The sequence below is a fragment of the Bidens hawaiensis genome, unplaced genomic scaffold (genome assembly GCF_021521415.1).
Source record: "Bidens hawaiensis isolate Kalapana, Puna unplaced genomic scaffold, B.hawaiensis_p1.1 tig00002553_1, whole genome shotgun sequence".
Taxonomy (NCBI): Eukaryota; Viridiplantae; Streptophyta; class Magnoliopsida; order Asterales; family Asteraceae; genus Bidens; species Bidens hawaiensis.
In genome coordinates this window covers 1,238,599-1,250,502 of record NW_027491139.1, presented here as the reverse complement: position 1 = coordinate 1,250,502, position 11,904 = coordinate 1,238,599, and the positions used below count along the sequence as shown (strand labels likewise).

Below are 11,904 nucleotides of genomic sequence, written 5' to 3'. Positions count from 1 at the left end.
TTTTAAAGTTTTTAGCATTGACCCGAAACCCAACCCAAATCTCTCACGGTTTTTCGGGTTCGGGTAATTCGGGTTGTGTTAATATGGTTTTAGTTATCCTTAAAAACTAAAACATAAAAAATAAAAACTATAATGCTAAAATTAAAGTTGCATATTCTTCTTCTTCGTAACGTAAATAACCAAAATAAATTGACATAAACCGATAAAAAAATTATAAAAAGGAGTAAAATAAAATTAACAAAGTACAACCATAATAGAAAAAACCAACATAAGCGTCTTCAATCTGACATGACATATGTAAAAAACAGTATCACCTTCAATACATGTAGCGTTTGTAGTTCAACGGTTAGGATAATTGCCTTCCAAGAAATAGACCCGGGTTTGACTCCCGGCAAACGCATTAAAATTTTGTCATTGGCACTCTATTTTTTCCCAACTTTTTCAGACCCTTAGTTTTGTTAACAATATCCGACTTTATGCATTTCGATCTGCATTTCTCCAAAAGCTTAATATTAGTTTTTCATTCACCTATATTAATAAACTATCCACTCTATTTCCTTCTCTTTCTTTGAGTTCCTTTTACTTTGTATATGTATTATACCAATGAGACGATCGTCCATTGATAAAGACAAAACATTTGGGAGGAGGATCTTGCGTTGAAGACTTGAAGTCCCACATCCACAAAGATTAAAAAGAAATTCGTTGTTTAAAATTCTTCGTGAAAAAATTGAATCTAATATGAATGACTTGATATGCTTTTTGTATTAATTATTCCGTTATCATCTTAACAGTTAATGTAATAAACAGATATATACAAACTTAGACCTCATTTATAGAAAAAAGGACCAAAAGGAATTTAATAGTTTTCACAAAGGACGAAATACAGGATTATAGCCGAACTACAACAACAAAAATGTAAATTGTTTGAAATTGAGTGTAGCAAATAAATAACCTAGAGATTTACTCCATATATATCTTCTAGTACCCTAATTAATCTGCATTTCACTTGGCGTTTGCCGACAAGTTAGGGTTTTCATTTCGTGTTTGCCGAAAAATGAACGTTTCAATGGAAGTGATTGGTCATGACATCGATTTGGTTGAACATATACATGTTCGATCAAATGTGAAGGATCTGATCCGTCTGAAGAGTGTGTGCAAGTCATGGTATTCTTTATTCACAAGTCCTCGTTTCGTTAAGCGTCATCTGACCCGTGGTCACAGTGAAGACTGCTGCAACAATATTGGACAAAGAAGAATTGTCTTAACAGATGATAATATTCACAAGCTTTTTGGCTCTTCTAATGGCCTCGTATGCGTCATCACTTCTGAATATTCCGTCTCTGACTCTACTTTTAGCTGTAAAGTTTCGGTAGGGAATCCGCTTACTAGAGAAGTGGTGCAACTATTTCCTCGAGTGGCGAGTAGACCACTATTTTGGGGTTTTGGTTACGATTCTTTCACAGATGATTACAAGGTCATCGTAGGGACCTGGAGAGGGAATACACAACGCGTTCAAGCGTTGAGTTTGAAAACCAATGAATTGAGGGTTATTGGAAAAATGAAGTTTGGGCGGTTTGCTACGGAGGTTGGTGTCTTATGCAATGGTGCACTTCACTGGATCGTGAGAGCTAGAAAGAGGTACAAAATACTTGCTTTCGATTTAGCTACAGAGAAAATTAAAGAAATCCCCCAACCGGGTGATACAAGATACAGATATACCTTAAATACCAGGCTGGGGATTGTTGAAGATTGTCTCTGCCTCTATAAAAGCCAACATTCTCGCTTTGAACATTCTCGCCTTGATAGGTGGATAATGAAAGACTACGGTGTGAAAGAGTCGTGGGATGTGTTGCTGCCACGTAATCGTGAGATGAAATACGACGTTGTACACTACTTCAGCACATCGAATTTTGGTACATCGTGCCAAACTAATTGCCATTTGGACTATATTGAAGCCCATGCATTTGTTCAGAGCCTCATATCTCCTCGTGTTAACGGGAGGCCGGAGGGGGCAAGTGATAACAATGGGAGTGCCATGGTGAGTTCTTTTAGTTGTGTATTTCAATTGTTTTTTCTTATTATCACTTCCTAAAGAATTTGGATTTTCTTTGACTTTTGATTTGCTTTGACTTGGATTAGTAATGTATTAACTCCATTCTCACTCTTAACTCATCAGCAGTTAATCCATGGAAATTCTACTAGTCCTGGACCTAGTGCCCGAGTTTGATGCTGAGGAAGCAGTCAAGTTGGCAGAGCTTTGCGGTATGATTTTATTTTGAGGAATATTTTGTGTTCAAAATGTGTTTCAATAACTGGTGACTTATGGTTTCTAAACGTGGTCTATGGTGTCATATATTTTCTAAATGTTGTTTAACGACCAATTACTTTGTCTGCACACCCAATATATAAAAGCTAATGGGTTCCACACTAGCTAGAATCAGCTAACAACAGATGAAAACAGTTTGTTAATAAGGAATGGTACATTTTTGGTAGCAAAATTGCGCATCATTGATTGGGATCTTGTTTGGCTGATTAATTTGTTCACGTAACATAGAATATATTTAGTCGATGACAAATCTTTAAAATGAGTTTAATTTGAAGTTTGACATGCCAATATATAAGTATATCGAAACCTATTAAATTTTTTGAGATTTTTTACTTATGTTTATCATGAGTTCATGACCCTTCACTAAATCCTTATACGAAGCATAATATTTGGCATTCACTCACTTCAATCCTCTTTATTTGTTCTGATATTGGAAGGAGATCCAGCTGGAGGATCGAGTGAGTCATTTTGATGTTGTGATTTTATTAGGGATCAATCTTGTCTTTAATAGATTCAGTATTATGTTGCATTCTTATCTTAATTCTTAATTATAAACCTTTTCAGTCAATTTCAGCATATGCTGTACTATTGATGATTAATAAATTTACTTGCAGCAGCTTTACCGTCTTATCCAATTATTCTGGCATGTGCATAAAATGGTTTTATACTGAGATATTCTGTAGTTACACCTGATCTTGATTTTGAGTAGTTATGACTTATTTCATCGCTAGAATCATTGTTAGTTACTGTCATTCGAATTTTAACTTTAGGATACATTTTCATCTCTAAAACGGGTAATACTAAGATATGAAGTTATACATTATAATCGCTCTTCGACACATCATTCTATTTGACGACCAACTAAAATATCTTTCCAAATTCTCCAATCAATGTAAATAGTAGCTGTTTTTATTAGAGTTTATGTCTTCCGATTTTTGTTGAGTTTCCTAATATCTTATATTTTAATGGATTAAGTCATTGTGTAATACTATTATCTCAATACTTGGTTTTATCTATATTCAATATATGTTGAACTCTTGGTGATTATAAAATTACTTGGAACAGTTTAACTGTCTTATCCAAGAATCCCTGCAAATAAAATGAATCATATATTTAAAATATCAGATGTGGTTTTTTATTGGGATCTTTTCTTGTGGTTACATCTATCTGATCATCATTATTGCATTATTGGGTTGAGTGTACATTCTTTATATGATTGAATTTGTTGGGAAAGATCTAAGACAAAGTAGCACTTGTCGCATCATTATATTTTTGTGAATAATGTATCTCATATATCTAAAGTTGTTATGTATATAGTCTTCGAACTCTTTATGATATTGCATTTCTAGTTTGTTTAATGTTTATCTTTGCTCAAACTAGATGATCAATACTAGGAGAAACTGAGTTTTGGTTATATGGTCGCCTGTTACACCTTTTTATGGCAGTTATATTCATCATTTACGGACAATTAGAAGTCTTAATTTGGAATTTCATTATTAGATTACTTTGCAGCAGATGTGTCATTGCTGAATATTGCCTTTGCTATTAGATTTGTCAGAGATGGTACATCTGGTTGTTGATTTTGTCACAGCTGTTAGCGATAGTTGCTGCACTCATGAAAGGGTTTGCAACGTGGAGTTTGGTGTATTGTTATATAGTACGCTTTTCACAACTCCTTGATTATTTGGAATGCCATTTTTTATAAGCCATTTGTGGCCTTTCGATTAGTCATGAAACCCTTTGGATATTCCATACATATTAACACCTATCACATCTCACTTTCATAAATGTGAGCTAATTCTGATCGATTAGTTTGATTTCAGCTCCTGAAGAGTTGGGATCAAGTTTGATTTCAACTCTACTCGTTTTAGATTGAATTCTATTTCAACTTTACTAGTTTCGGATTAAGTTCGATTTCAATTTTACTAGTTGGGGTCAAATTAAATGTTTTCTAAACGAAAACAACCGACTGCTGTTTCAGTCACCACTGCATTTGATCAAATATTTGCCAAACTGTTGTTGATCAGTGTCTTTATGGATCGAATTTCTGATCTCCCGTAAATTGCAAGAGAACAGTCCGCTGGTTTTTCAGTCGCCCTCCCAGGTCGATTAGAACCCAGTTTATACATAAAGTATATATTGGATAACATAGGTTAAAAGTGTGAATGTTGTGGCTTATTTGCAGTGTCATATGGCTAGAACTGTTTTTTTTTTTTTGACAAAATCAAGAACAATTAAAGCTAGCTAGCTCATTCTGATGATGGGCGTATTCATGATCGTCTCCATTAATGATATGCAATATGGGGTTTAAGATACATATTTGCGAACTGCATGACGTATTAATTCCATTCATAAAATCTTATCATCAGAACCATGGATGCTTAAAGCCCTGCAGTTTTGGGAAAAATTTGGCATTAGTCCTTTTTTTTTTGTAGTAAAAGGGTGGATATCCAGCTGGAGGACCAAGTGTGATATTTTGATGTTGCTAAGATTCTATTAGGGACCTGCCTTCTAATTCTTTGCAGTCCCAAGTATCTTGTCTTTGATGGACTCAGTAACTTCATAATAGTTGTATCCTAATTCTTAGTTTTAACCATTTTCAGTGAGTTTCAGCATATATATGCTGAACTCTTGATGATTATTAAATTTACTTGGAGCAGCTTAATCATTTTATCCAATTATCGGATGTAGTTTTATACTGGGATATTTTCTTGTGGTTACACCTGATCTTATTGATTCGATTGTACATTCTTTATATGGTTGATTTGTTGCGAAGATCTAAGACAAAGTACAACATGTGGCGTCACTATATTCTAGTGAACAATGTGATAACTGATAAAATTCGATGATTCTAATAAACCAATAATCCCTAATATATATACATGGTGTCCCTCCTCTAATTTAGGGATGAATCATATTCTATATCAAATACAATATAGTCTATAATAATAATAATATAACCATATATATCTTCTAATACACCCCCGCAGTCTAAACTTGAGGTTCACGAATGTTGAGACTGGATTTGAAGTCATCAAACATAAATGAGGGCAAGCCTTTGGTGAAGATATCTGCAATTTGATGACGTGATGGAACGTGAAGAACCCGGAGTTCACCTCTGGCAACTTTGTCACGAACAAAATGGATGTCCAATTCGATGTGCTTTGTTCGCTGATGTTGAACTGGGTTGCTGGACAGGTACACGACACTTATATTGTCACAATATACTAGAGTTGCATGAGAAGGTGCACAATGAAGTTTGAGTAATAAATTTCGGAGCCAACAAGTTTCGGATGTTGGGTTTACTCGGGTTTGTTCGTGGGTTCGTTTATGGGTCAAAGGTACGGGCTCCAAATTGCTGCAGAAGATATCCATATTATACACGTTTTATTATAGGTTAATTAGTTATATATAGTTGTTATCTTTGACCTATTATTATGGAGGCAAATGGAGTAGAAGAGTGGGTCACGATGTGTCCGGTTGTTTAGGATAGAATAGCCATTGTATATTGAATAATATTAACAGACATCTTTCTTTTGAACTCTCTGCTTTATCTATCTATCTTCACATTTATATTCAATACACATACTAGAGTGAGTTGTGTACGTGTGTTGAGTGAGGGACCTGAACCAACATCGGACACGACGTTGGCGACGCCTCGGTACTCCGCCTCGGCGCTGGATCGGGAAATGACGGCCTGACGTTTGGACGACCACGAGAGAAGATTATCACCCAAATACACGCAGTAACCAGAAGTTAAGGGACGTGTGTCGGGACACCCAGCCCAATCGGCGTCGGTGTATGAGAGTAGTTTGCCAACTGATGATTTAAATATATGTGCAAACCCTGAGTAATAGTGCCATGTATGTACCTTAAGATGCGATTTAAGGCATTCATGTGAACCGTTCGTGGCGCATGCATATGCATACAAACTTGTTGAACTGCGTAGCTGATGTCGGGGCGTGTAAATGTTAGGTACTGAAGGCCCCAGCCAGTTGACGGTATTTTGTACCCCCATCGTCAAGCGGCAGCCCGGACGTGGCACTGAGCTTGGATTTTGTGTCAACTGGAGTAGCAATCGGTTTACACGAGCTCATGGCGGCTCGTTTCAACAATTCATAGGCATAAAACTGCTGTGACAAGAAAAGAGAGCCCCACATTCTGGTAACCGAAGTGCCAAAAAAATAAGTCAGGGGACCCAAGTTCTTCATGGCGAAATCGTGGACAAATGCAGCATGAATTTGTCCCGTAACTGGTCGGATGATGTGACCAAAAGTATGTCATCAACATAAAGTAGGATGTATGATATTTCTCGGCCCTGTTTATAAATAAAAAATGAATATCACATTTGCTATGGTGAAATCCAAGTTTTGTTGCGTAATCGGCGAACCGTTGGTACCAAGTTTTGTTGTTGTGGTGAAATCCAAGTTTTGTTGCGTAATCTATATATATTTCATATAGAGTTGTTATGCATATGGTCTTTTAACTCTTTATGGTATTGTGGCTTTAGTTTGTTTAATGTTTATCTCAGTTTAAGCTAAGTGAATACTAAGAGACAATGTTTTGGTTGGGTGGTCACCTGCTATTCTTTTTAATTCAATTCAGTTCATCACTTGGCAACAAGCTAAAGGGTCTTTAGACTGATTATCATATCACTTATCTATCAAACAAAGTATTTCAAAGGCGACCGGATGTCAAATCAGTTGTCTTACCGGTTTACTGGTTAATTAGATCTGTTGGACAATATCTAAGAAGTGGAAAAAACATCAAAAATAATATGATTAACTAGTTGCATTATTACAGATACTAGTTTTAGAACCCATGTAACACACACGATTATCTAAATTATAAAATTACAAATGAAGAAAATAATTACATAACGCATATAAAAAAATGTATTACATCTATGCTTATATTTATATTATGTGTATATAAATTGATTTTATATTCAAGAAAAAGATTTCTCATACAATAGTCATATAATAGTAGTTCTGAACACTCAGCCTAATTACTGAATACGTGTTATATTTATTAATTTACAACCCATAGAAGGAAAGGAGAACGTTAAATTATAACGACGGATATTCTTCAAAAACTATGTTTTTCTGAGCTAAACCATGAAAAAGATTTTGATGAGTTTGACAACATAAAAAATAACATGTTAACCCATTAAGTTTTGTGAATATTTTGTTTTATTTGAGTATAGTTTTGAATAACATGCTTCTCATACAAGTTCTGATCACCATTTAAGGAAAAGTTAATGTTAACCCAAATGTTTTAAATTTGATACAAGTTAGAAACATTAATAGACCTAGGGGTGGCATGTCATAAGCGTTCACTAACTATTCTTAAGCTATAATAGTTGAGAAAAAATAGTCAATTTACCAAATCCCAAACTTTTTGATTTTTTTCAAAAATGTCCTTGAAAATAAATTTGAAACCCAAATCATGTTTAAAGTTCTAACTTTCATCCGTTTGACATTTGAAGTCAACACTTTGAAGCCGTAACAAATTTGACGATAAATCTATTTGCATTCTCAAACTTTTAAAAGAACTTAGATTTCTAATTTTTGACCTATAACAAATTTTGACCCATATGTAGTTAACTTGTACCAAACAATATATTTAACAATTTTTTACTGTAAAAACCAAATTTAAGTTCCACAAAACCCATAACAATCCTTAATAAAAAACCAAGAAATTAAATATGATACACTTTGTTATATATAAAAGTGATGGTATATATTTACTAAATTAATAAAAAAAATTGATAGATATAAAGCACATATTTATAATTTATAAATTTATATGATTATTTACAATAATAATAATAATAGATAAATTGATTGATCTTTAAAAAATGGATCAACTTTTAAGCATAGATTTATGATTTAATAATTTAAAAATTACTTTGTAAAATGAAAGCATGTTCGAGTTTTGTTTTTCCTTATAATCTTCAACAATATACATAGTAAAATATGTTAATGATAACATTTATAATTATATATTCTTTTCAATATTTAAAAACATAGTTTGTTGTTAGTTTTTGGATTTCACATAGTATTTTGGAATATTTAGTAAAAAATAATATGTTAATATTTATTTTTATAAAATTATAAAAATGTATAAATATAATATAAATAAAATCTAAAAGGAAAGTGAATATGGGCATGTATTAGAGCCAATTAAGATTTTTGGAGGGAAAAAAAGTTATGAGATTTAACCATAAACTGACATGTGTCACAATTAGTTTACTTTATTAGAATAGGTAGATTTTTATTTTAGTTTAAAAAATATATAATACACTTAAATAATTAAGAATTATAAGTTCAAAATTTTTGTGACGTATGTTTATTTACCATATATATACACAAAGTACCTACCGGAGCAATGGTTTTTATAGTTCTTTATAGCAAATGAATTCATAACTCCCTGTACCCAAATTACATGATAAGAATGCTCTTTTTTCAATTTTACTTTATTCGTCTCGGAGATTGTATGTTGTTCTAATTAAGGGTACCCAGGGTGGTCCGTGATGGGCTCCCATCACGCGTGATGGCTTTATGAATACCACCGTCGGTCCCCATCACGCTTTATGAATACCACCGTCGGTCCCCATCACGCGTGATGGGGTGCGACTGTGATGGCCATCACATGGTGAGTCCGAGAAATCTGACCGTTGGGTCGACTCTTGAGGAATAAAAAAAAATTATTTAAACTATATAAATATAACTCAAATTCATTTTCAAATCCAACTCAAGTTGTAAGGCCCCGTTACTGGTGCATAACTTTAACGTTGGATTTACTCATAAACACAGTTCTAAATATCAGAGTTAATTAAAACATTCAAACCATTATATTACATAACCATCATTTCTTGTCATAACGGGCATTCAAATTATTTAAACAAAAAACATTGTCTTAAAATTAACATAACATTTCTTGAGATTCCAGCTTCTTCAAGTTCATGCCATGTGCTTCCTCCTATGCAAGCTGCCTCAACCTACTCACATGCGTGCATACTAAAAGTCAGCTACGCTGAGTGAGTTCTAGTTAATCATACAACATACAATCTGTTCTCGTACTTGCACACGTGCCCGAAGGGGTGTACATTAATCATACTTACTCTTCATATATAACTATCCATCCTATTTAAAGAGCCTTCCGCCCTATAACCTCACAGATATTATAAGGGTCTGGTCCCTAACATCACAGATTTTATAAGGGGTCTGGTCCCCAACATCACATATATTATAAAGGGTCTGGTCCCAACATCACAGATAACATTAGGGTCTGGTCCTACCATCACAGATATTATTAGGGTCTGGTCCATTTGTTTCATGCAACTGTACCATACCTGTTCTTACATACATTCCTTGACAATACGTGCAATCTCCGAAGAGCGTTCGCGTACCATCAACATATCACACATACATTATGCATACATCATATATATATATTCATACATACATCATATCTTACATCATACATATCAATCATATCTTTAACTACCACCTGACGGTATATGCAATATCCGAAGATCGTTCACGCACCGTCAAGCAATCATCATACATAAATCATACAAGGCATACACTTACCACTTAAGGTAAGTGTATTAACTATCACATCGAGTATGCACACAGCCCCGAAAACATAACAAGGAAGTGGGGCTAGAAACTCACCTCAATGCGGTTGCGTTCACCGTTTACGACTATTCCCCTCTTTAGCTGTGCACGACTAACTGTATAACAATTACGCATATTAATTACTATCACTATCCATATCGTATTTCTAGTCCAATTATAACGAATTAAGCTTGATTCGTTAACTAATTCGTTATTTTAACATGGTCTGGTTCGTTACTTGGTTCTTAACGAATTGGGTTCATAACGAACTGGTCCTTATAACGAATTGAACCCTATAACGAATGACCCCTCTGTAACGAATTGAACCTACTAATTCGTTATCTCCTTTAACGAATGACTATAACTAACTGGGGCTAATTCGTTATCTTTTCCTCAACGAATCTGGATACGAACTAAGGCTAGTTCGTTAGGATTCTTGTAACGAATCATCTGACGAATTGCCTCTAATTCGTTAACTCACCCGCTAACGAATTACCTCTAATTCGTTAACTTCCCGTTAGCGAATTAGGGTTAGGTCAGGGAATGTCAGAACATTCCCTGACATTATTACCTCGTATTAACTTTTCCAGCGCCGCCTTTCTGGCGCCGCTGCCGGAAAGCCGCTGGAAAACCGCGGATTCGCTGGTTTAACTCGTTTTTCACCGTTTTCGTCCCGTTCGATCCAGATCTGAGCTAGGGTGATCCCTAAGCTCATCATAGGTTCCTTTTATACCCGATTCCACCCGGATCTCGTGACTTAAACGGTTTAACAGTGTCGACTCGTCGTTTCGTGATTATATCTAACGGGTTTAAGCTCATATAATATCATACTATCATTACCTTGGATCGGGATCGTTTTTCCTTGGTAATTTCGGCTAGAGAGAGAGAAAGATGAGAGAGAGCTAAGTGTGTGTTTTTGTGGTGTATGGAATGTGTGTAAAATGAATTAAATGGGTGAGTAATGGTTTATATAATTATAGATCATGGGCTTAACCCCTGGTCTTTTCCTATTTCTTTTATAACCCAAGTCCATAACCCATATCCATTTAACCCAACACTAGCCCGACTCCTAATAACTCGTATTTCCATTTATTAACCGAAACTAGAAAAACGGGATGGCCATCACGTGGTGAGTCCGAGAAATTTGACCGTTGGGTCGACTGTTGAAGAATAAAAAAATTATTTAAACTATATAAATATAACTCAAATTCATCTTCAAATTCAACTCAAATCCAACTCAAGTGGATAAAGATGAACCCGAAGAGGAGGATGGCACCGTCCGTAGACCTTGGTCCTCCGCGGAGAAGGTCGCCTTGACCAAGGTTTATTTACACGCCTCCGAAACAAAAAATACGGAAACCAACAAAAACGAGAGTTGTTATGGAGACGTGTTATTGCACATTTAGACAAACTTCCCAATGCAACCGAAAGAAACATGGATCAAAAGACTTCCAAGTGGGGAGATTTGAATCGAAAAATGTCAAAATTTAATGATTGCCACATCCAATTGGTAATTATTTTTTTTAATTTATTAGCTTAATTTTTTTTATAATTTATTACTTTATATTTACAATTTTGATATATATATATATATATTTCTAAATGTTTTTTAGACCTGAGATCCACAAAGCGGATCGAGCGAGGCGACTATCATAAAGAACGCCTTGAGCAATTATATGAAGATTTTTAAATATAAATCTTTTCCCCACTTGGATGTGTGGGAGAATGCGAGACACCACCCGAAGTGGGAACCGGTTCCCGTGGTCAACATAGACGTACCGACGGCTCCAACGAAGAAAGGATCTTCTTCAAAAAGATCAAAAACTTCCGATTCCGGGAAGTACACAACGTCTACCGACGGCTTGTCAAGCAACATGCCGAACATGAACTTGAACAAGCAACCCGGAGACGATCCCGACGAAGACACACCCACACCCACACGGCCGCATCGCA

At 35.0% G+C, this 11,904-nt stretch overlaps 1 non-coding gene across 1 annotated transcript; it reads left to right on the top strand.

The window, feature by feature from the left end:
* The first annotated feature begins 328 nt into the window (after window positions 1-328).
* TRNAG-UCC (transfer RNA glycine (anticodon UCC)) lies at window positions 329-400 on the top strand. Its single transcript has one exon. It is a non-coding gene; the product is annotated as a tRNA-Gly (tRNA).
* The last annotated feature ends 11,504 nt before the right edge of the window (window positions 401-11,904 follow it).